Source organism: Myotis nattereri, assembly GCF_964212035.1.
Source record: "Myotis nattereri genome assembly, chromosome: 3".
Taxonomy (NCBI): Eukaryota; Metazoa; Chordata; class Mammalia; order Chiroptera; family Vespertilionidae; genus Myotis; species Myotis nattereri.
In genome coordinates this window covers 149,438,304-149,461,416 of record NC_138077.1, presented here as the reverse complement: position 1 = coordinate 149,461,416, position 23,113 = coordinate 149,438,304, and positions in this window count along the sequence as shown.

Genomic DNA, 23,113 nt, shown 5'->3' with positions numbered 1-23,113 from the left:
CACACATGCAATGTAGGTAAGTTCATTCCAATGTTCAAGTCAGGGAAAGGTTTCATTTTTAAACTAGAGGCCTGGTGCACGAAATTTGTGCACTAGCGCAGGGAAGTTTTCCCTCAGCCCAGCCTGCACCCTCTTGCAGTTTGGGACCCCTTGCTCCTTATTGCCTGCCTGCTCACTGCTCCTTAGTGTTGCTGTGGAGGCAGGAGAGGCTCCCACTATAGCAGCTGTGCTCACCAACTGTGAGCCCAGCTTCAGGCTGAACAGCGCTCCCCCTGTGGGAGTGCACTGACCACCAGGGAGAAAATCCTGTGTTGAGCATCTGCCCCCTGGTGGTCAGTGTGCATCACAGTTACCAGTCATTCTGGTCATTCTGCCATAAGGGTCGCTTAGGCTTTTATTATATAGACTAGAGGCCTGGTGCACAAAAGTTTGTGCACTCGAGGGGTCCCTCAGCCTGGCCTGTGCCAGCTCGCAGTCTGGGATGCCTCAATTGATGTCCACCTGCTGGCTTAGGCCCACTACTCGGGCGTTTGTGCCTAAGCTGGCACTCAGACATCCCTCTGGCAGCCCAGAAGCCCATGGGGGATGTCCACATGCCAGCAGGGAGCAGGCCTAAGCTGCAGTCAGACATCCTTAGTGATACTGAGGAGGTGGGAGAGGCTCCCGCCACCACCGCTTGCTGGAAGCCATCAGCATGGCTTGTGGCTGAGCAGAGCTCCCCTGTGGGAGCACACTGACCACCAGGAGGCATCTCCTGCACTGAACGTCTGCCCCCTGGTGATCAATTTGTGTCATAGTGACCAGTCATTCCCAGGTGTTCTGCTGTTAGAGTCAATTTGCATATTACCTTTTCTTATGTAGTATAGAGGCCTGGTGCACGGGTGGGGCCCAGCTGGTTTGCCCTGAAGGGTGTCCCGGATCAGGGTGGGGGTCCCACTGGGGTGCCTGGCCACTCTGGGTGAGGGCCTGAGGGCCATTTTCAGACTGGCCACTTCCCCTTCAGCATGGGGGTCCCTACTGGGGTGCCTGGACAGTCTGCGTGAGGGGCTGATGGCTGTTTGCAGGCTGCTCAAGCCCCCCAGTGGGGACCCTCAACCCATGGGAGTGTGGCCACCCTGGATGAGGGGTTGAGTTTCGTTTTCTGGCTGCCCACACCCCCTTCAGGGTGGGGGGGTTCCCACTGGGGTGTCTGGCCAGCCTGTATGAGAGGCTAATGGCCATTTTCAGGCTGGCCACACCCATGGGCTGGAAGCAGGTATCTGGGATTTATTTAACTTCTATAATTGAAACTTTGTAGTGTTGGACCAGCTGGAAGCCTGGGTTGCCCCTGGCAACTGAGGCTCCCAGCCCCCCATTTCCTGGGGGGCCACGCTTGCTGGAAGCATGCTGGGGTCCTGCCCCAGCAGGTCCAGGGGTCCCCAAAGGTGTGGACGGAGTCGGCGAAGAAGGAATGACACGGAGACAGCATTCAGTTGATCAGCAGCCTAGCCAGGATCTCTAGCCAGGATCTCCAGCCAAGTTCTGGTCTGGATCTCCAGAGAGGTTCTGCTTAGGTTCTCCAGCCAGGTTCTGTGTCCATGTTCTCATGCTAGGTTCTCCAACCAGGTTCTCCAGGTTCTCCAGCCAGGTTCTGTAGCCATGTTCTCTCGCTAGGTTCTCCAGCCAGGTTCTGTCCAGATTCTCCAGCCAGGTTCAGTCACCAGGTTCTAGTCAGGTTCCCTTGCCATGTTCTATCCAGGTTCTTCAGCCAGGATCTCTCGCTAGGTTCTGTCTCTAGGTTCTGTTGCCAGTTTCTGTCCAGGATCTTTTGCCATGTTCTCTCCAGCGAAGTTCTTCTGTCTCTAGGTTCTGTGTAGGTTCTGTCTTCTAAGTTCTGTCTTCTAAGTTCTGTCTTCTAAGTTCTGTGTTGTTACATCTGTATTTATACCAGTTGATTCCAATCCTATCAATCTCTATTCCAAAGGTTACGGCGTTTCTTATCTCCATTCCAGGGAGTAAAGATTATGTAGCTTAAGCATGATTGTTCATAGTTAAAGTGATTAATTACCCACCTGGAACTTAGTTAAGGGGTTTTATTCCCTCCCTAATTTCAGGGGGAAATCCCTACCTGGGGAAACAACCTTTCTCAGAGACCTTGGTTAAAACACATAGTACCAAGAAGGTGAGCAAACATATTAAGAACAGTATGCCATATATGCCAGGTCCCTTGAAACAGCAAGCATGGACCCGCTCCCGGCAGAAGCAGGTATCTGGGACTTATTTATCTTCTATAATTAAAAATTTGTAGCCTTTAGCAGAGCCCAGGTCTGGCCAGGGCAGGCGGGAAGTTTGGCTTCCTTCATCGCGGGGGGCTACCCAAGCCTCCTGTTCTCTCCAGCTCCATGGCCACTGCCATCTTTGTGATGGAGTGGCGAAGTGACAGTTAATTTGCATATTACTCTTTTATTAGATAGGATTCTAACGCAGGTCAGTCAGGTAATTTTTCCTTTGTTATAAGCAGATACTTATTAGCTTATTCTTTCCTGGGAGAATTTCCAGTTCATTCTAAGTTTCCAATTAGTATAACCTACCAACCTAAGCACCAAGACTTCCTCCTCTGCTCTTATTATGGTCATTAAGAGTCACAGATGGGCACATGCTTCAGAATGGTCACAGCTTCAGCTTCCAGGTACTACCATTATTTTCTTCTCATTTTTCTATATTTGATTCCTTCAATTTTATTTTCTTGCAAACACACCAATATATTTCAAAATGTTAGTAATATTTCTTTTGGCATTTATAGGTGTTTCGTAGGAATAAGTTTCCCCCCCATATCTAGCCTGCCATAATTTAAAGTCTCATTATTAAATGCATGTAGACAGAATAATTTGAAGGGGAAAAAAAAGGAGGGTAAGAAAGATAGTTTCTTAGTTATACCATTGTATAGAAAAGAAATCATCTCTTAATCCCTTGGGTTTGGACGAAAAGTAATGCACCTGACTAAGTACACTCTTTCTATTAGAGTGGACACAGTACCGCAAGGGGTTTTCACAGGTGAATAAAATTTGCATACAGCACCAGTCCCATTCGTTTTGCTCAGTTCACCAGAGATTCTGATTGAACCCACCATGGACTTCAGGGATGAGACTTACACTGTGCATGCAGGGGTGTGCTAATGTTGTCTATAGTGATGACATCTAGAAGATGACCTTAGATCAGCAGAATATATTAAAGGGTTGTTGAGTTATACAAAGGGAGGACAGAAACTTGGTTTGGAATAATGGACTAGTTACCTGGTCACCTATATTGCTGTGCTTAATAAGTGAATAGTAATTGGGAATTAGAGATAGATTAAAAAGAAAAATAGTCTTAGGGGAAAAAAAGGAGGCTTCGGAAGATGGCAAGTCACAATTCACAAATTCAAAAGGTCCAGTTCAATGATTTTATATATATTTGTGTAACCATTGCTATAATCAAGGATAAATTTTCACTATCCCCTCCCCCTTTCAAAAAATACTCCTCAGTATCCACTAGAGCAGTGGTTCTCAACCTGTGGGTCTCGACCCCTTTAGGGGTCGAACGACCCTTTCACAGGGGTTGCCTAAGACCATCAGAAAACACATATATAATTACATATTGTTTTTGTGATTAATCACTATGCTTTAATTATGTTTAATTTGTAACAATGAAAATACATCCTGCATATCAGATATTTACATTACAATTCATAACAGTAGCAAAATTACAGTTATGAAGTAGCAAAGAAAATAATTTTATGGTTGAGGGTCACCACAACATGAGGGACTGTATTAAAGGGTCAAGGAATTAGGAAGGTTGAGAACCACTGCACTAGAGGTATGTATTTCTCCTCAACCCTCAGCCCTAGGCAGCCCTAATTGGCTTTCAGTTTCTATGGATGTGCCTACTCTGGACATTTAATATTAATAGAATTATATAGCAATAGGTCTTTTGTGACTGGCTTCATTTTTCAAGGGGATATACCTAGAAATAGAATTGCTCAGTTATGGTGCCTCTTACACTCTTTTGTTTTAAACTTTTAATGAACTACCAGACTGGTTTCCAAAGCAACTGGACCATCTTACATTTCTACCACCAAAAGTGTAGGAGGGTTTCAATTTCCTCACACCGTTGTCAACGCTTGTTTTCACTCATCTGGGTTTTTTTGGTGAGCAGGGTGCAAGGGTGATTTCTTTCCTGGCTTCTTGTCCATATGGATTTGAGGAATGAAACCATGGACAAAAGTTGGAGGGGGTGAAGTACAGAAACTTCATTGCAAGCAGATACTATCTCTAAAGCTCTAATTCTCAGTTTCTATTTAGGGGTCCCCTAAAGAGGGGGGCCACTGCTCTCTCTGTCTTGAGGTATGTATTCTAGAGACCCTTCCCTTAATCTAGGACCCCCGTGCTTTCCTCAGTGGTCACTCTGCTACACAGTATTTGTTTCAAAGACCAAAGCTCAAGTGGCTCTCCCTCTTTCTTCTTCTTATTTTGCAACATTCCTCTATCCTCTGTGAAAATATGTCGTTCTCCCTCATTATCCTGTGGCATTTCTCTGTCCTTCACTTATCCATCTTGTCTGTTGAGGTTGGAACTGCTTTTGCTCTACCTAGTGGTTGCTTTAATACCTAGCAACCATATCTTGCCAAGCCTTGAGAATGAAACCTTTGGCTTCTCTACTTAAAGAGTAAAACAGCCTCTTTTTTCCTGGCCAGAGATGTTTTATTACCCCTATGGCTCTCCCAGCTGCCCAGGTCAAGGCTGCTTTCCATGTAACTTATGGCTGCTTTAATTGTTCAGGCCAAGATACCTCTATCCTTTCTGGACCTCCTCCCTTCCTGTCTGCATAATTAAGCTAGCTAGCTAGCTACCCTTTTCATTACCTGCTGTTTTGTTTATAGCCATCTTAGTGTGCATGAAATGCTATTTCATTGTGGTTTGATTTAAATTTCCCCCTTGAGTAGTGATTTTGAACATTTTTTTATATGTTCTTACTGGCATTTATACATTTCCATTGGAATAATCTCTATTCAGATCCCACACTCATTTTTAACTTGGGTTATTTCTATTTTATTAACTTGTAGGAGTTCTTTTTTTTTTTTTAAACGTATTTTACATAAAAGTATCAAAGGAGACTGCTGGATGCAAATTCCAGTAGGGCATAATAAAATGCAAGAAGTTCATCAAAAGGTTGATGAACCTTAGGGCTTCAGCAGGGCTGAAGATCTGCATATATTATTGCCTGTTGCCAGACAGCTGAAGGCAGTTCCCCTAACCTGACTGTTTACCAAACTCTACATTTGATATGTATATCTGCTTTGCTATAGAGAATAATGTGTAAATAAAAAGCCCTGGGTTCAGAGATTCAGGGAGCTTAGTTACTAAAGCTAAGCTTCCCCTGGCTCTCCCAAAATGCCTCCCAAATTTGTATTTCATGTCTAGTTTATTAACTTACGTCACAGCCCCTTCTCCAGATTCCTGAACCCTAGTAGATGCTGAGAAAGACCCTGGCAGGAGACTTGGAAGATCGAAGTAGAGACAGTACAGTTAATCGTTGGCAATTGTAGCTTCGTTCACTGTGGGGTCAGATTTGATGATTCAGCAGATGTCTCCAGGATCAGTTTTGTTATGCCCATATTTCAGGATCCCCAAAAGACCACTCCAGGGAGCCAGCTGAGTCCGATGCAAAAGCAGAGAGTCTTTTATTATTACAAACCCGGGTCTGGCTCCCCTACCCTCCTTACTGACACAGCAGCAGGTGGCAGAGAGAGGGCTAGCCCGGTGGTAAGAGAAGTTTTATAGGGGGGTGGAGTAAGGGGAGGAGAGGGGACAGTGGGCCCTGCCGATTGGCCAGGCGCAAGTCGGTGTCTCGTTACACAGGATGTGGTCATATCTATGGCGTGCACTCCCCTTGATTGTCATTGGTTAGTTTAGAGAAATCCTGGGTGTGGCTAGCAGAGGCTTGGGCTTCCGGGAAGAAGCCTTGCCGAGCACATGGCTCTGCCCAAAAATGGAGGACCCAGGGTAAGATGGAGGGCGTAGTCCTCGCCCTTACAGTTTTACAACAGAAAACACTATATTCAGACTTCTATAGCTTTTCTTCTCTCAGCAATTCTTCTGGCTGTAGTGATTAGTAATGACTTCTTTATCCTCCCTCAATCTCCCTTTCTCCAAATCTTTATAAGCTAGCATCTCTTTCTTATTTAAGTTACTGAATAAAACACATTCTTTCTGCTATGCTTTGTTGTGACTGTTTTCCTGACTAATCACCCAATATTGTATGAGGATAAAATTCTAACAGAAGATGATTTCAACATTTTTACTGTGGTCATTGCTATGTGGCCCCAGACTGTCACACAGCCATGTTCAAACAGATAGGTGACTTGTCTGTTTTTGTCATTGTTATGCCCAGATTTCAAAATCCCCTAAGACAGGCCACTAGGGAGCCGAGTCCAATGCAAAAGCATAGAGTCTTTTATTCAAGCCTGGTCTTGGTCCCCCTCTGCCTCCATTACTGGATGCGAGAGAGAGAGCCCCAAGTTCCAAGAGAACAAAGGTTATATAGGGCTAATCACTTGGGTGGGCTTAGGTAAGTGACGTGAGTTACAGAGATTGTTCACTCTGGTCAGGGTTTTACAGCACAAAGGTCAGGAAGTGACCAACACATTCTGAGGTTTGAGCCGTCCCCCACTATAGCCTTATTAGGACCTTAGCTGCGTTCCTGGAGCTTCATTGGTCCACTCAGGTGGTGGCTGGGGGAGTTAGGATACTACTGGCATTCCTGTGGTCACTCTCAGAAAGGGGAGGGGGTTTAGGCTGAGGGCCCAGCCCTACAAGATAACGTGGAGGAGAGTTCGTTTCTGCTTTGTCCTTTCAGTCAGTCATGAGCATTGGACAGTAACAGACAAGTCATTTGGTTAGAATATGGTAGGTAAAAAGCCATGGGCCTAACAATATTTATTTAAACTATTTTTATTTAACAGAGAAGTAAAGCTCTATAGTCAGAGCACTGTATATACTATAATCCTAACTATACATTTTACAAGTTTGTATGAATGATGAAAACAGAAATAAAGCTAAGAATTAATAATAATAACATAAAGGCTTATACATTAAAAATATTGTATTCTTAAAGCAATACCAGGAGGAGGATATTGAGAAAATGTCTTTGTTATTTAATTATTAATTAAAAGAGGTACTGATGAAATGGGAAAATTGGACTGGAACATGTGGTGTTCCCCTGGGTAGAATGGTTTCCCGGGATCTTTGTCCCATTGGGGTCGAAGAATGAAACCATGGCTGGCAGATGGTATAGGAAAGGTGGAAATTTACTGAGAAACAAGCACAGTCTCCCACATGGGGAGGGGGAAAGAATCCCACAGCACAGACGCCCACGTGGGGAGAGGGAAGAGTCCCACTGATTACTTTTTTCAAAGGTTTTTAAAGGCTGCAGTTTTTGCGCCTGGATATACCCTCTGGTTGGTCACTATTCCCCTTTGATTTGGTCACTATAGCAACTCCTGAGCTCAAGCCTCATGTGAAGTATGTGAGGTGCCCTCCTTCTTTTCCCTTATTGTTTCCCCATTCCCTCTGGGCTTTCTTCCTCCCTCTTTGAATGAGGGACTTCGTTCCCTTTATTCTGTAAATGTGTACCTTTTGCCACTCCCAGCTCCCTTATGTTATGGAAATGTGCCCTTTGTAGCTCTGTAGCCCCCTGCTTCTTCCATGGATCCCTGGATTTTTAAAATTTCCTAAACCTGCCCATTTCACCTCTAAAAACTCCTTTCACTGTTTTTTTTTTTTTTTACATTCTAATGATGACCACAACAATGTGATAAGACTTTTATATACATTTATCTCAAATAACTCTCACAAATCATTATTCATTGGGTATTAATATACCACTGAGAAGATCGTGGAATAATATGCAGAGATCTTTGAAGCCCATAGTACCAGGATGGGTTTATGTTCTTGGTATGCCAGCACTGCCCTCAACTGTTTTTTCTCTACACTGTCAGAAGTGAGGTAGATTAAATGCCCTTTTTGCTCTTCATTGTGGCTTCCTGATAATTAATCTTCCTTCTTTAACCTCTCAATCCCTGTCCGTAAAACAACACAAAATAACAATAACAAAGCACATAAAGTGTCTTGAAAGCACATGTCATAGGACTGTACTACAAATTACTCCTTATTTCAGGCATCCTGCATCTTCCAATTTCTTCATTCACTGAAGATTTAAGGACATGGCTATTCTCTCTTCACCTCTACTATTATAGTAAATACTTGGGCCATTAAATGCAGTACACAATCATCTGATACTTTGACCTATCAGTTCCTTGACTTCCTCATATTCTATTGTTAATGTAAAAAAAACGATTGAAACCTGTAAAGAATTTTTGTGAGTTTATTTGAGCCAAACTGTTGACATATGCCAGGAAGCAGAACCTCAAAGAATTGAGATAATGCTCTGGAGAATGGTGGGGTTACATTTTTATTTACACATTTCAATCAAAGGAGGAACATAGGTAGGTTACATGAAATTCATTGGTGATAGATTAAGGAGGAGGGATAAAGCAAAGCGAGGAAACCCCTGGGATTGGATAAAAAGTAAAATGATGGACACATACTTAGGTGGGTACAGGAACAATTAACATGATAAAGGAAGGAATCTGTGGTATCTGTCCTGGACCCAGCACACCTGGCTGTGCCCCAGGGGCTCCATAAAAAGGGAAGTCACAAGTTACCCAAACATTTCAAGAGTATATTATCAGAGATGCTAAAAGACAGATAGGCTCAGTTAAGGTAATGGTTGACCTTGTCAGTGAAGATACTGGCCTAGGATGTAATTGCCCACCATAACTGCTTTTATTTTATTTTATTTTTATTTTTTAAAATATATCTTTATTGATTTCAGAGAAGAAGGGAGAGGGAAAGAGAGATAGAAACATCAATGATGAGAGAGAATCATTGATTGGCTGCCTCTTGCACGTCCTCTACTGGGGATCAAGCCCACAACCTAGGCATGTGCCCTTGACCAGAATCGAACCTGGGACCCTTCAGTCTGCAGGCTGACACTCTATCCACTGAGCCAAACCAGCTAAGGCCATAACTGCCTTTAGTTAAAGTTTAATTTCAGACCATCCTTTGTGGTTACTTTAGGTCTCTGAGTCTGCAAAACTGCTATGCAGGCCTCCCCTGAGCTTGTCAGGTCAGCATGTGGCCCCTTTCGTCCACACTACAGTCTTTTTTCCTCCTATCATTTCATCTCAGCCTGAACCATTTTCTTTACCAGTAATGACAACTCTCCCATAATCTCAGTATCAGGCATTCCACACAACTAATCCCTCTCCAGACCTCCTCCACATTGCCACATCAAATGTTCAGTTTTCACGGCCTTGCCTTACTTTATGTTTCAGCAACATCTGACTAATATTCACTTCCTTCTTGATGCATCTTTTTTGTCTGGCTGCTTTTCTCTTATACACTCTGTTTTTCTCTATCTCACTAGACATTCTTTTTCAGTATTCTTTTCTGGATTTTCCCTATTTCTTTCTTTTTAAAAAATTTGATTTCAGACAGGAAAGGAGACAGAGAAAGATAGAAACATCAATGATGACAGAGAATCATTGATCAGCTGCCTCCTACATGTCCTACACTGGGGATCAAGCCCACAACCCCTGTTATGCCCAGATTTCAAGATCCCCAATAAAACCACACCAGGGAGCCAGTCAGTCCGATGCAAAAGCAGAGGGTCCTTTTATACAAGCTCGCTTGGTCCCCCCCTTGTCTCCATTACTGGATGCAAGAGAGAGCCCCGAGTCCCAAGAGAACAAAGAATTTATAGGGCTTGCGGTGGGGGGGGGGGGGGGGATGGGGCAGGGTGCAGCTAGGGTCCGGTTACACAAAGACAGGGGGGGTGGCCAGCATACTTTTGGCCTTGGGCTAGTTTCCCCCGCTTTCCCATTGGCCGAGATAAGGGCAGGCTGAGTGACTGATACACCCTGCGGCTTTTTCTTGGAAGAGGGGTTAAGGACACAGCCATCAGTCCTGCTCTGTCCTTTCACCCCGACACATGCTCCAGCCGGGAATCAAACCGTGACCACACCAACCAGGCTGCCCTACTTCTTAATAACCAAATATTGTGACTCTTCTGTGTTGAGCCCCCCCTTTTTTTCACTTAATCCAGCCCTCCAGTACATGGATGCAGTAAATCTATAATAATGACTCTGGAATTTATATTTCCAGCTCTAAGTTCCCTCCTGCATTTCAAGCTTTTAAATTCAATTCCCTGCTTGATATCTCCACATCTTGTCCTATAATTATCTTAAGCTTGACATAGCCAAACTAAAACTTTTGCTGATCTCCTGTAGTCCTGAATCTAATCCTCCCACAGTCTCCTCCATCTTGGTGAATAAGAAGTAGTTAATTCATTCTTGATTCCAATTTTTCTCTGGAATGTTTGAAATTCAGTTCATCAGTAAGTTCTGTAAATTCTAAATGTGGCACACATCTAGAGTAATATGTAATCTCAACATCTCTTCCCCAAGTCCATATCATCATTCACCTAGAATTACTTAAAAAAAATATTTTATTGATTTTTTACAGAGAGAAAAGGAAGAGATTAGAGAGTTAGAAACATCGATGAGAGAGAAACATCAATTAGCTGCCTCCTGCACGCTCCTTAGTAGGAATATGCCTGCAACCAAGGTACATGACCTTGACCGGAATCAAACCTGGACCCTTCAGTCCGTAGGCCGATGCTCTATCCATTGAGCCAAACCAGTTAGGGCCATTCATCTGGAATTCTATGCTAGACTCCTAACTTGCCAACTATGTTCACACTTAGCCTCTTAGGTCTTATCTAGTATTAGTGATTTTTGTTTTAAAAAAGTTAATCAAAGTTTCACATTCATAAAGAAAAAGAACTAAATTATAATATTACAATAGATAATTTTTAAAAAGTACACATGTCCCTGTGCCATAACATAAGTTAAGGAAGAAGATTTTACAAATACTCCAGAAGCTTAGTCATAGCACATTCCAGACTTCGACTCCTTCATTCTCCCATAACAAAACTGTAGTAGGCAATTTCTGACACTCTTTTTCAATGATCCCTGCCTCCTATTATTCATACCCTTGAGCAGCTGCCTTGAGTGTGAACAGCTAGTGAGTTGCTTCTAATAAACATCAACATTATGATACACTAGAGGCCCGGTGCATGAAATTCGTGCACTTGGGGGTGGGGTTCCCTCAGCCCAGCCTGCCCCTCAGTCCCGGAGCCCTCAGTGGATGTCCTACTGATGGCCACAGTCTAGCAGCAGAAGCTCGGAGCAGGCGTCCCATGTGTGTGTATGTGTGTGTGTGTGTGTGTCTGCTGGGGGCCTGTCCCCAGCCACACCATGGAGCCTTGGAGCAGGCACCCCTCTCTGTTGATCTCTCAGGCTCCTGGCCTCCACTTTGTGTTGTACTCTCCCTTGAACTGTGGCCAGGGTGGGGTGCTGCCTGCAGGCCGCGTTTTCCTGCTCTGGGATTGCCATGGTGACCCAGCAGCAGGCGCACACAGGGGCTACCTGCAGGCCACCCTTTCCTGCTCACCGATTGCCATGGGGTCCCGGCTGGGGGCGGGGCTGCACACAGGGCCCGGATGGCGGCTCGTGCTGTCCCGCCCTGCCTGCAGTATGCAAATTAGCCGCCATATTTGTTGGTAGCTAATTTGCATATCTCACTGATTAGCCAATGGGAGGCATAGCGAAGTTACGGTCAATTACCATCTTTGTCTATTATTAGATAGGATTATTTCTATGACTAGGTAGCATTCTAGTTACGAAAATGATTTCCATCTTGATAACACACTCTCTTGCTCTCTCTTTTTTTCTCTTCCCCCAACTTCCTTTCTCTTCCCTCCCTCTCTCTCTCCCTCTCCTTCTTTCCTTCTCTCTCTCTCAACCCCCTCCTTTCCCCTTTTCTTGGCTTATTTACATGGATGGAGCAAGTTACAGGATGGTCTTCAGAGAATTCAGACCTTCCTTTCAACTGCCCATAATGAAATGAACTGTGTGAACAACCACATTAGTGACGGTGAGAAGTGGATCCTTCCCCAGTTGAGCCTTGAGAGGACCACAGGACACTTTGAAACATTATTTAGGGTTAATATATGTAAGATTAAAAGTGAAAGTAGGGCAGGGCTACTTTGAAATAGGATTAATGCTAGGATAATCAGCTGCTTATTCTCCTGACTAGTGATGTATATTGTTTATGTCAGGGAATCAAAAGTGTAAGGATAAGAAAAATGCCTCTTTTTTTTTTTTTTTGCTGTAACTTTCTGTAAGCTATGAGAAGCACCTGGCAATTAAACCCCAAGATTATTAGGTCCTCTGATGCAAACAGCCCTTCTGTTCAAACAGCAGGACAAGATAAGTTACTCTCAAAGCTACATTTTTGCATACCCCTCCTTCCTGTTGTTTTCAGAACTCAGGGATAAGTCTCACCAAGGCATCTCTAGTTAGAAGAAAGTTCCCTTTCCTCCTCTCCTTCAAAGAAGCCTCTTTTGAACTCTTCATAATTTTTGCTCTAAGCATGTTTTATAGGCTTAGGAAAAATATTGATAAGGCACTTCCCTAGGACATCTGCCTGGACTGTCTCCTGAAAAACAAACAAACTAGCCCTGGCTGCTTTGGCTTAGTGGATAGAGCATTGGCTTGCTGACTGAAGGGCCCCAGGTTTGATTCTGGTCAAAGGCACCTAGATTACAGGCTCCTCCCCGGCCTGGGCCTGGTCAGGGCTCATGCAGGAGGCAACCAATCGATGTGTCTCTCTCACATTGATGTTCCTCTCTGTCTCTCTCTCCCCCTCTCTCTAAAAAAAAAAGTTAAAAATAAACAAACTACAACCCCCCTGATGTCTGTTCCACTTTTCCTCCCTTCCTTGTCACCTAGCAATAACAGCCCTTTAAAAGGAAAGCCACCTTTTGTTTCTTGCCCATGTATTGATTAGCAATACACCAGGCCTTTCCTTTTCTGGAAAGTAAAATAAATTTCATCTCTGCGCCTTTTCTTTTAGTTGTGAATTCTTTCACAGCCCAGGTCACAGGTCAAACCCTAACAAAAAGTGATTCTGGGACAGTTGAATTTTTGTGTGAATTGTGTATAATGTAAGAGTAAATTAAGATGAATTGTTTATATGTAAAAGCTGATAAAAGCCCATTTCCTATTTCCTTTATAGAGTGCTTCTTTGGAACAAGTGGGCAAGAGTTTTACCTCTAAAATAATGAATGTCAGTAAAACTCTACAGGGGCTAAATAATACCATTGGCAGCTTTACAACCCAGAGTTGTCTCCCAGTCTCTGGGCTCCATTCTTTTTTTTTTCTTTTTTACTCAGCATATTCTTTTTTTATTCAAGTTTTGGGTATGGAGTACAAGGTTTAGTTGTGGAATGAAGCAAACTAACATTTATCTGGTACATAAGGCTCTGAAAGCTTGATTCAAAACGTAAATGTGTATCAATAAAAATACACATTCACATTTAACAGCATGGTCCCTGCTTTATTAAAAAATGTTCCAGTAACTGGGTTTATACTTTAACCTTTCAGTTCAAACACATGGCAAATTCATGTTGCTTCAAGTGTACTGCTATATAAACAGGACTCAAATAATTCTTTGTGTCTAATCTTCCTCTATCTTGTTTTGCTGTCCACTCCTAGTTGCACTGCAGACAACATAATGACATATTTTTGGAATATACTGCAGTGCTTTTAGCACTGCTCTGCCTACATAAAAACAAATAACAGGAGCCTCTGGGATTGGATGGGAAACGCCTCCAACAGTCAGACTGGTTGTTCTATGAGTCAATCAAATTATTCTTGGCAGAAAGCCAAGTAAATAGAAAACGGACTGAAAGAAGCTAATCTACAATTCTATGGCCATACCTTCTTAAAAATGTTCTGTATTTGACCAATCTTTACACTCGTCTCTATGTCTCTGCCCTCTGCTAAAAATAAAAAATAAATTATGCTACAAAAAACAAAAGGATTTTTTTATGTTCATAGCAGCACAATTCACCATAGCTAAGATCTGGAAACAGCCTAAGTGCCCATCAGTAGATGAATGGATTAGAAAACTGTGGTACATATACACGATGGAATACTATGCTGCTCTAAAAAGGAAGGAACTCTTACCATTTGCAACGTCATGGATGGAACTGGAGACCATTATGCTAAGTGAAATAAGCCAGTCAATGAAGGAAAAATACCACATGATCTCACTCATTCATGGATAATAGAGACCATTATAAACTTTTGAACAATAATAGATACAGAGGCAGAGTTGCCTCAAACAGATTGTCAAACTGCAGCGGGAAGGCCGGGGAGGGTTGGGGGGCAGGAGGTAGGGGGGTAAGAGATCAACTAAAGGACTTGTATGCATGCATATAAGCATAACCAATGGACATAAGACACTGGGGGATAGGGGAGGCTAGGGGACTGTCTAGGGTGGGGGGGGGGGTAAAATGGACACATATGTAATACCCTTTGTAATACTTTAAGCAATAAATTAAAAAAAAAAAAGAATAAATGTATCTACATAACAAAAAAACAAAAAAAACAAAAGGATTTTTTTAAAATGATATAAGTAGTTTTCCTAAAAAAGATTCACACCACTCATTCACAGCAATGTTAAAGCAACTATGACTCTGTATGATATAATAATCATACAAGAGACACTGGTTGCTTTAGAAAATATTCAAAGCTCAGTTAAAACTACAACTAGATCGAACTTTAGATATTAAGGTCTCTATTTCCTTTTAGCACAGCAGTAAATTCCCGTTATCTTCTGCTACTTTGACAGGCTATTACAACTTACAAGGACTTTTAAGTAGGGACTGTTGAGAACTATCTGACAGCATACAGCTAAAGTCCAACTACCCCCCAAACTGTATTGTATTTTTCCAAAGCCTTGGCAGAATTTAACGTGGGGACAGTTTACTATGTAACAATGCATTCCGCTCTTTTGTTTTTCATCAGCAGTCCAAGCATAAAGATCCTAAAAGCATTTTATGGTCAGCCAAACCGAATTCCTTTGAAGCGACTGGATGTTTACATTTTAGCCTTCCTAAAACAGCCCACAGTTTACTCCAATTTTCCAGCGACTTGGGGTCAATCAGGAGAACTGACCCCCTGAGAGGAGGCAGCTGACAGGGACAAGTCCTTCATGAGCTAAGTAAGGGCAGATCCTACAGGAGTACATACCCTAACTTTAGTCATCTCCCTTGTCCATGGCGTGGCCCAGATAGCGACTGGTCTTCAGTTGATCTTTTGGCCAAAATCCGGAGTCAGGTTTCAAACACGTTTTCGCCAGCTGCCAACAAAAGTGAATGCTTCCCTAGGATCCTAGAGAGTGGAAACCAGCGAGGATCAGGTGCGGGGAGACAGCAACCCTTTCCCAAGGCCGCTTTGTTTGCCGGACCTACACACCGGAAAGTGCTGTCAGACCAGGAGCCTTCACGTCCACACATGTCCACTTCGCTCGGGGCCGCGCGGGGCTGGTGCCATAAATGCCCCCACTGCCTGCAGAAGAGGCGGCGCCCACACAAACCAGGGGTACCACCCAGTTTCTCCCACGGGTCCAGGTGCCAGGCGAGGACGCCCTTGGGGGTGGCAGCGCAAACCTTCGCGGCTGGGACGAGGGGAGTCCCTTTTGCTTCTCCATGAAACCCCACAAGCGCTCCCGGGCAAACAGTGCCGCCTCCTTCCCGCCAAGCCCATCGCACATGCAAAAAAGGCCACCGGGGAGCGGAGGAGGCAGCAGCCACCGGGAGCCAGTGAAGCCCCCGCCTTCGGGGCAGGGTCGCCAGCCTCTCGAGCGGCCGCCGCCGGGCCTGTCCCGGAGACCTCGCCGCCAGGAAGAGCCGGCTGCGGGGCGATGGCTGCGAGGGCGACCGCTGAGCGAGGGCTTGTCTTCAGCGGTCGGCTCGGGCTCCACCAGATGACAGTGACGTCCTCCATGTATTCCTCCCGCCCTGGTCCGGGAAAATGCTCACGCCCAGCGAGTCCAGCCCGCCATGGCCGCCTGCTGGCGGGGAAGCCGCTCCCAGTCCATGGAATCCGCGATCCCGCCCTTGGTGCTGAAAGAGGAGGGGGCCGCCCCTTCAGGAGCAGGGCGCGCCCCCAGGGCTTGTCCCTGAGCGCTGGGCAGGAGCCTCTCTGGGCTCCATTCTTCATGAAATGGGAGCTCCCGCCAAGCTAGAAGTCCAGGCTCCCGGACCCCACAGGAGCTTACACTCAGTTCTATCCTGGCTGTAACCATTTCTTCTCAGGAGGATGAAAGACATTTGATTTTTCTTTCAGATGAAGGCAACTAACCAAACAACCGCCACCTCAGTTTCCAAGTGAGCAAGAGTGAACTCTGTGAAGGAAGTGACAGAAAGTTCAGGATGTAACAGGAAATTGTGCTGCACAGGCATGTTATGGGAAAACAGAAAACATATCATCTACCTGCAAAAAGGTGTGCATTGTAAAAGAATCGCATCTGCTTTGATATTGAAGCAGAATTTTTTTAAAATATATTTTAATGATTTTTTTTTTCAGAGAGGAAGGGAGAAGGATAGAGAGTTAGAAACATCAATGAGAGAGAACCATTGATCAGCTGCCTCCCGCACACCCCCCTACCGGGGATGTGCCCTTGACCTGAATCAAACCTGGGACCCTTCAGTCTGCAGGTGGACACTCTTATCTACTGAGACAAACCAGCTAGGGCTGAAGCAGAATTTTTGGACTGGGCAGGATGTCCCAGAGCTGAATAATGAATCCACAGACAGACGGTGGTATAGCCAAGATGGAAATTTATTAGAGGCCCGGTGCACAAAAATTTGTATACTGGCGGGGGGGACAGGGAGGGTGTCCCTCAGCCCCACATGTGTCCTCTCATAGTCTGGGACCCCTCGGGAGATAATGACCTGCTGGCTTAGGCCCGGTCCTGGGTGGCAGAGGGCAGGCCAAATACCTAGATGCAGCCCCTGGTCGGACTCAGAGCAGGGCGGATTGGGGAGTTGGGGCTCTGCCCCCTGTCATGCACAGAGCAGGGTGGATCGGGAGGTTGCGATGCCACCCCCAGTCATGCTCAGGGTAGGGCCGATTGGGGGGTTGGGCGCCGCCGCCTGTCACACTCAAGGCAGGTTCGATGGGGAGGTTAAGGTGCCATGCCCTGTCATGCACAGAGCAGGGAAGATCAGGGGGTTGGGGCGCTGTCCCATGTCACGCGCAGAGCAGGGCCCATCAGGGAGTTAGGGCTTTGTACCCTGTCACACACAGAGCAGGGCCGATCAGCGGGTTGGGGAGCTCCCCCCTGTCATGCACAGAGTAGGGCCAATAGGGAAGTTGGGGCACTGCCCCCTGTCACACACAGAGAAGGGCCGATCAGGGGGTTGGGGCACTCCCCCCTGTCACATGCAGGGCAGGGCCGATGGGGAGGTTGTGGTTCCACCCCATCACACACAGAGCAGGGCCCATGGGGGAGTTGGGGCACCGCACCCTGTCACACACAGAGCAGGGCCAATCAGGGTGTTGGGGAGCTCCCCCCTATAAGGCACAGAGCAGGGCCGATAAGGGGGTTTGGGCGCCTTCCCCTGTCATGAACAGAGCAGGGCAGATAGGGAGGTTGTGGCCCTGCCCCCTGTCACACACAGAGCCGCAGGACGATCAGGGGGTTTGGGCACTGCCCCCTGACACGCTGCTCCAGGGGCCAGGAGGCCTCACGGCTCCATTGATCCAGGTGCTAGGAGGCCTTGCGGCTTCACTGATCCCAGTGCTGGGAGGCCTTGCTGCTCCGCTGATCCTGGTGCTCGGAGGCTCCGCTGATCTGGGTGTCAGGAGGCCTGGAGGCTCCATTGAACCCAGTGCCCGGAGGCATATTACCCTTTTACTATATAGGATAGAGGCCTGTTGCACAGGTGGGGGCTGGCTGGTTTGCCCTGAAGGGTTCCAACCTCTCCTTTTTTTTTTTTTTTATTCTGGGATTTATTTACCTTCTATAGCTGTCACTGGAGCTGAGAGCCAGCTTTAGCTCTGAAGCCAGCTCCAGCTTGAGGCCTCGGCTGCTGAAAGCAGGAATCTAGGGTTTGTTTCGGTTCTATAATTGCAACATTGTTTCGGTCATGCTCGCTCCAGCTCTGACGGCTGAAAGCAGGTATCTGGGATTTTTTTAGCTTCTATAATTGCAAAATTGTTTCTTAGAGAGCAGCTCAGAGGCTGGCAAGTCAGGCGGGGAACCTGGGCTTCCTCCATCACTGGAGCAAGCAAGCCTCCTGTTCGCTTCAGCTGCCTGGCTGCGGGCTGCCATCTTGGCTGGCAGTTAATTTGCATATTGCCCTGATTAGCCAATGGTAAGGGTGTCAGAGGTATGGTTAATTACCATGTTTGTCTATTATTAGATAGGACAAGTACAGACTCCCAAGAGGGGACGGGGAAGAGTCCCACTGAGTTCCTTTCCCTACAGCTTATAAAGGCTGTAGATCTTTGTGCCTTGATATCCCCTCTGATTGGTCACTATTCCCTTGGACTGGTTACTATAGTAACTCCTGAGCTCAAAGGTCCAACCTCACAAGGGACATGGGAGGTTTTTCCTCCCCCACCCCTTTCTGTTTTCCTATTCCCTTTGGGCTTTCTGCTTCTCCTTTGGGATGAAGGGCTTCCTTCTCTTTATTTTGTAAATATGGACCTTTTGCTGTTTTCAGCTCCCTTATTCTATGGAAATATACCTTCTGCTGCTCTGCAGCCCTGTGTTTCTTCCATAGTCCCCTTAATTTCTAAAATTTCCTAAAACCTGTCTTTTTCACCCCTAAAAATTCCTGTTTCAATATTTAAATAATGTGAAATTTTATCTAACTTCCTAGACACTTTCAGTCTAGTTGGAGGGACATACTCAGTATTGTTTACTCACTAGTAAAAGAGATTTCTTTCTTTTTTACATTGCTATGGAGAGGAATTTCTTTGTTGATAAGACTTTTAATTCACCAAGAACACGAGAACATAAATTTCCTGCCTACACTCTGAACACCTTTGCAGATGAAGAAAAACGATTGTCTATAGATAGATTTGGACATGTATCTAGAGAATAATTCAATTTGTGATAGGCATAATATTGGTCTATTTATGTGAACAACAAACTGATCAGAGTCTTGAACATTATGTACTCTGATATTAACAGCATTTCTAATTCATTGATCTTATTTATTTATTTTCTATTTTCTACTACATGTCCGGTGGAATGACTATGTATTGTGAACCTTTTTAATGATTGTGAATTATCCTATCTAATAAAAGAGAAACATGGTAATTAGCTGTACCTCTGACATGCTTCCCAGTGGCTAATCAGGGCAATATGCAAATTAACTGCCAGCCAAGATGGCGGCCAGCAGCCAGGCACTGATGCGAACAGGAGGCTTGCTTGCTCCAGTGACGGAGGAAGCCAACGTTCTCCGCCTGCCGCTGCTGAGCTCTGATCTGCACTCTAAGAAACAATGTTGCAGATATAGAAGCTAAACAAAACCGCAGAAACCTGCTTTCAGTCAGCCGGGATCTCAGAGCTGGAGTCGCAACAAAGTTTCAAATACGGAAGGTAAACAAAGGCCAGAAACCTGCTTTCAGTAGCCAAGGTCTGAGCTAAAGCCAGCTCTCAGCTCCAGTGACAGCCATAGAAGGTAAATAAATCCCAGAATTAAAAAAAAAGAAAAAAAGGAGAGGTTGGGAGCTTCAGTCACCCGCCAGCCTGAAAACGGCCCTCAGCCCCTCACCAAGACTGGCCAGGCACCCCAGTGGGGACCCTCACCCTGAACGGGGTGTGACCACCTGCAAACAGCCATCATCCCCTCACCCAGGCTGGCCAGGAACCCAAGCAGGACCCCCACCCTGATCCAGGACACCCTTCAGGACAAACCAGCCAGCCCCACCCATGCACCAAGCCTCTATCCTAAATAGTAAAAGCGTAATATGCCTCCCAGCACCAGGATCAGTGGAGCAGTGAGGCCTCCCAGCACCAGGATCAGCAGAGCAGCGAGACCTCCAGCACTGGGATCAGCGGAGACACAAGACCTCCTGACCCCTGGAACAGCATGACAGGAGGCAGTGCCCAAACCCCCTGATCGCACTGCGGCTCTGTGTGTGACAGGGGGTGGGACCACAACTTCCCTATCCGCCCTGCTCTGTTCATAACAGGGGAAGGCGACCCAACCCCCTGATTGGCCCTGCTCTGTGCCTTATAGGGGGGAGCTCCCCAACCCCCTGATTGGCTCTGCTCTGTGTGTGACAGGGTGCAGTGTCCCAACTCCCCCATGGGCCCTGCTCTGTGTGTGACATGGTGGAGCTGCAATCTCCCCATTGGCCCTGCCCTGAGTGTGACGGGGGGAGTCCCCCAACCCCCTGATCAGCCCTGCTCTGTGTGTGACAGGGGGCGGTGCCCCAACCTCTCCATCGACCCTGCCTTGATTGTGACAGGGGGCGGTGCCCCAACCCCCCAATTGGCCCTACCCTGAGCATGACTGAGGGTGGCATCACAACCCCCTGATCGTCCGTGCTCTGTGTGTGACAGGGTACGGAGCCCCAACCCCCTGATCGGCCGGCTCTATATGTGACAGGGGTGGCACCACAACCCCATGAATCGCCCTGCTCTGTGCATGACAGGGGGTGGTGCCGCAACCTCCCCATCGACCCTGCCTTGAGTGTGACAGGGGGCGGTGCCCCAAACCCCCAATCGGCCCTACCCTGAGCATGACTGAGGGTGGTATTGCAACCTCCTGATCCACCCTGCTCTGAGCATGACAGGGGGCGGCGCTCCAACTCCCCAATTGGCCCTGCTCTGAGCCTGACCAGGAGCTGCGGGGCAGGCACCTAGGCATTGGGCCTGCCCTCTGCCACCCAGAAGCTGGCCTAAACCAGCAGGTCGTTATCTCCCGAGGGGTCCCAGACTGTGAGAGGGCACAAGTGGGGCTGAGGGACAACCCCCCCCCCCCCGCCAGTGCAGAAATTTTGTGTACCGGGCCTCTAGTTTTAAGATAATAGAAAAACAAGTACACTAAGTAAAGTAGTTTATCTTTTAAAACACAAAAGTTATTTATCAGGAAACATTTTCTGTTACATATTGTATACTGTCATTTATTATTCATTCATTTTTTTTGTCAAGTATTTGGTAATTAATGATGACATAGAAAGTCTGTCATATATTAATGTGCCAATGTGCACAGATGAGTTATTAAAGTATAACAGATAGGAAAGGAGGCTTGAAATAAGAAATTTTACTAGTCTTCTTGGTGTGGGCAGAAAGTAAGGGCAATTGGTAAAGATGCAGTGTCCAATAAAAGTGTTTTATCCTGGAGAGCAAATAAGGAGACAAGGCTCAGGAGAATAGCAGTATGGAGCTGGAGAAAATTATTTTATCCAGGAAGTAGTTACATTTAAAATAATGCAGGAAAGACACTGTGCTGTGTATGTTTGCATGCTGACTCTAGTTGCAGCCCCGCGTGAATAGGTATATGAAATGACCACATCTAGAATAGCACCTTGCACTTGGTGATTTAGTACAGGGGGAATTATGTTCTAAATTAATAACAAAGACCTTGTTAATTGGCATAAGAATCAATTGAAATAATGAAGTCAGTGGGGCTTAGGCTATGTGATGGGTTAGGAGAATGATCTGTTCCTAATACCTTAGTATGAAGAAGACATACTTATGGCAGGCCCCATAGCTCCTGCCAGCTGTGCATGTTCCAGAGCTTACATGTGTTGTCCTGCTTCTCTGTGCTTCAGAGAGGACCTCACCCCTGATATAATAAGTTCAAGGCCAGAGAACCTGCCATGGAAGCTCCTACATCCACCATGAGTGACCCTTTGTTTTACTGAGAGGAACATCCCCAGGCTGCAGACATTGTTTACATGATCTTGCTCTTAGTTATATCCAATCCTATATAATAAAAGCATAATATGCAAGTAGACCGAAAGGTAGAATGACTGGTCGCTGTGACACGCACTGACCACCAGGAGGCAGATGCTCAACGCAGGAGCTGCCTCCTGGGGGTCAGTGTGCTCCCACAGGGGGAGTGCCACTCTGCTGACTGGGATGAGTAGCGCTCCCTCAGTGGCCTATCCCTGCAGGCCACGCCCCCCAACAGTGCATTAATCCTGTGCACCAGGCCTCTAGTATAGTCATAATTGGCAGCATTTAACCTGAGACTACACAATGAAAAGGAAGGCATCTGGCACTGTTCTGTCAGTCCTCCTGCTTTGATAAGCTTTTTCCTATATTGTAGGAGAAAAGTCTCTTCTATTATTATTATTATTTTTTGTATTTCTAAAGAGTTCCTGCATCTTATCCCCTCTGTACCACTGAAGAATTACCATAATAAATAAATGCTGTGAGGACTGGACAACAGCAGTAGGAGATGAGATCACTAGTGAGGCAGGCTATAGCCACATGTGAGGAATTAGTGAAAGGAATGTAGAAATGTACAAAGTGGCTCACTTCTCACAATGTAAAGCATGGCTGCGAACTGCCTTCCCCCCAAAATTGCTGAAAACATACTTGTATGGATCTTTTGATTTCTGATCAAGTGGGGGCTCCTCTTCCCCACTGGGTGTTGCAGGAGGTAGAGTTCTTAAGATATACAGAGAAAAAGAATTTTCTGAGACTTGCAAAGAACAAGGGATTATGGTTTGCTTGGAATTAAATCCATGTGTTTCTAAAGTCCCATTTCCCTTAGTCCAGTCAGAAGTGTACCTGGGGTTTCAGTACATCATCAGGCTAGAAGCAAAGCCAGTGTCCAGAGTTTCTGTTCCATGTTGGAGCAGGGCCCAGTACAGCATCAGGCTAGCTGCAGTCCATTAGTCCACTGTGTGTGTGGGTTCACATGGCCGTGGGGCATGTGAGCAGATATCAGGAAGCCAAGCATAAGCCGTGAGCCAAGTGTGCCAGGAGCAACCAAGAGGAAATGAGAGAGAGAGAACTCCTTTGTTTAGGGCAGTGGTTCTCAACCTTCCTAATGCCGCGACCCTTTAATACAGTTCCTCATGTTGTGGTGACCCCCAACCATAAAATTATTTTCGTTCCTACTTCACAACTGTAATTTTGCTACTGTT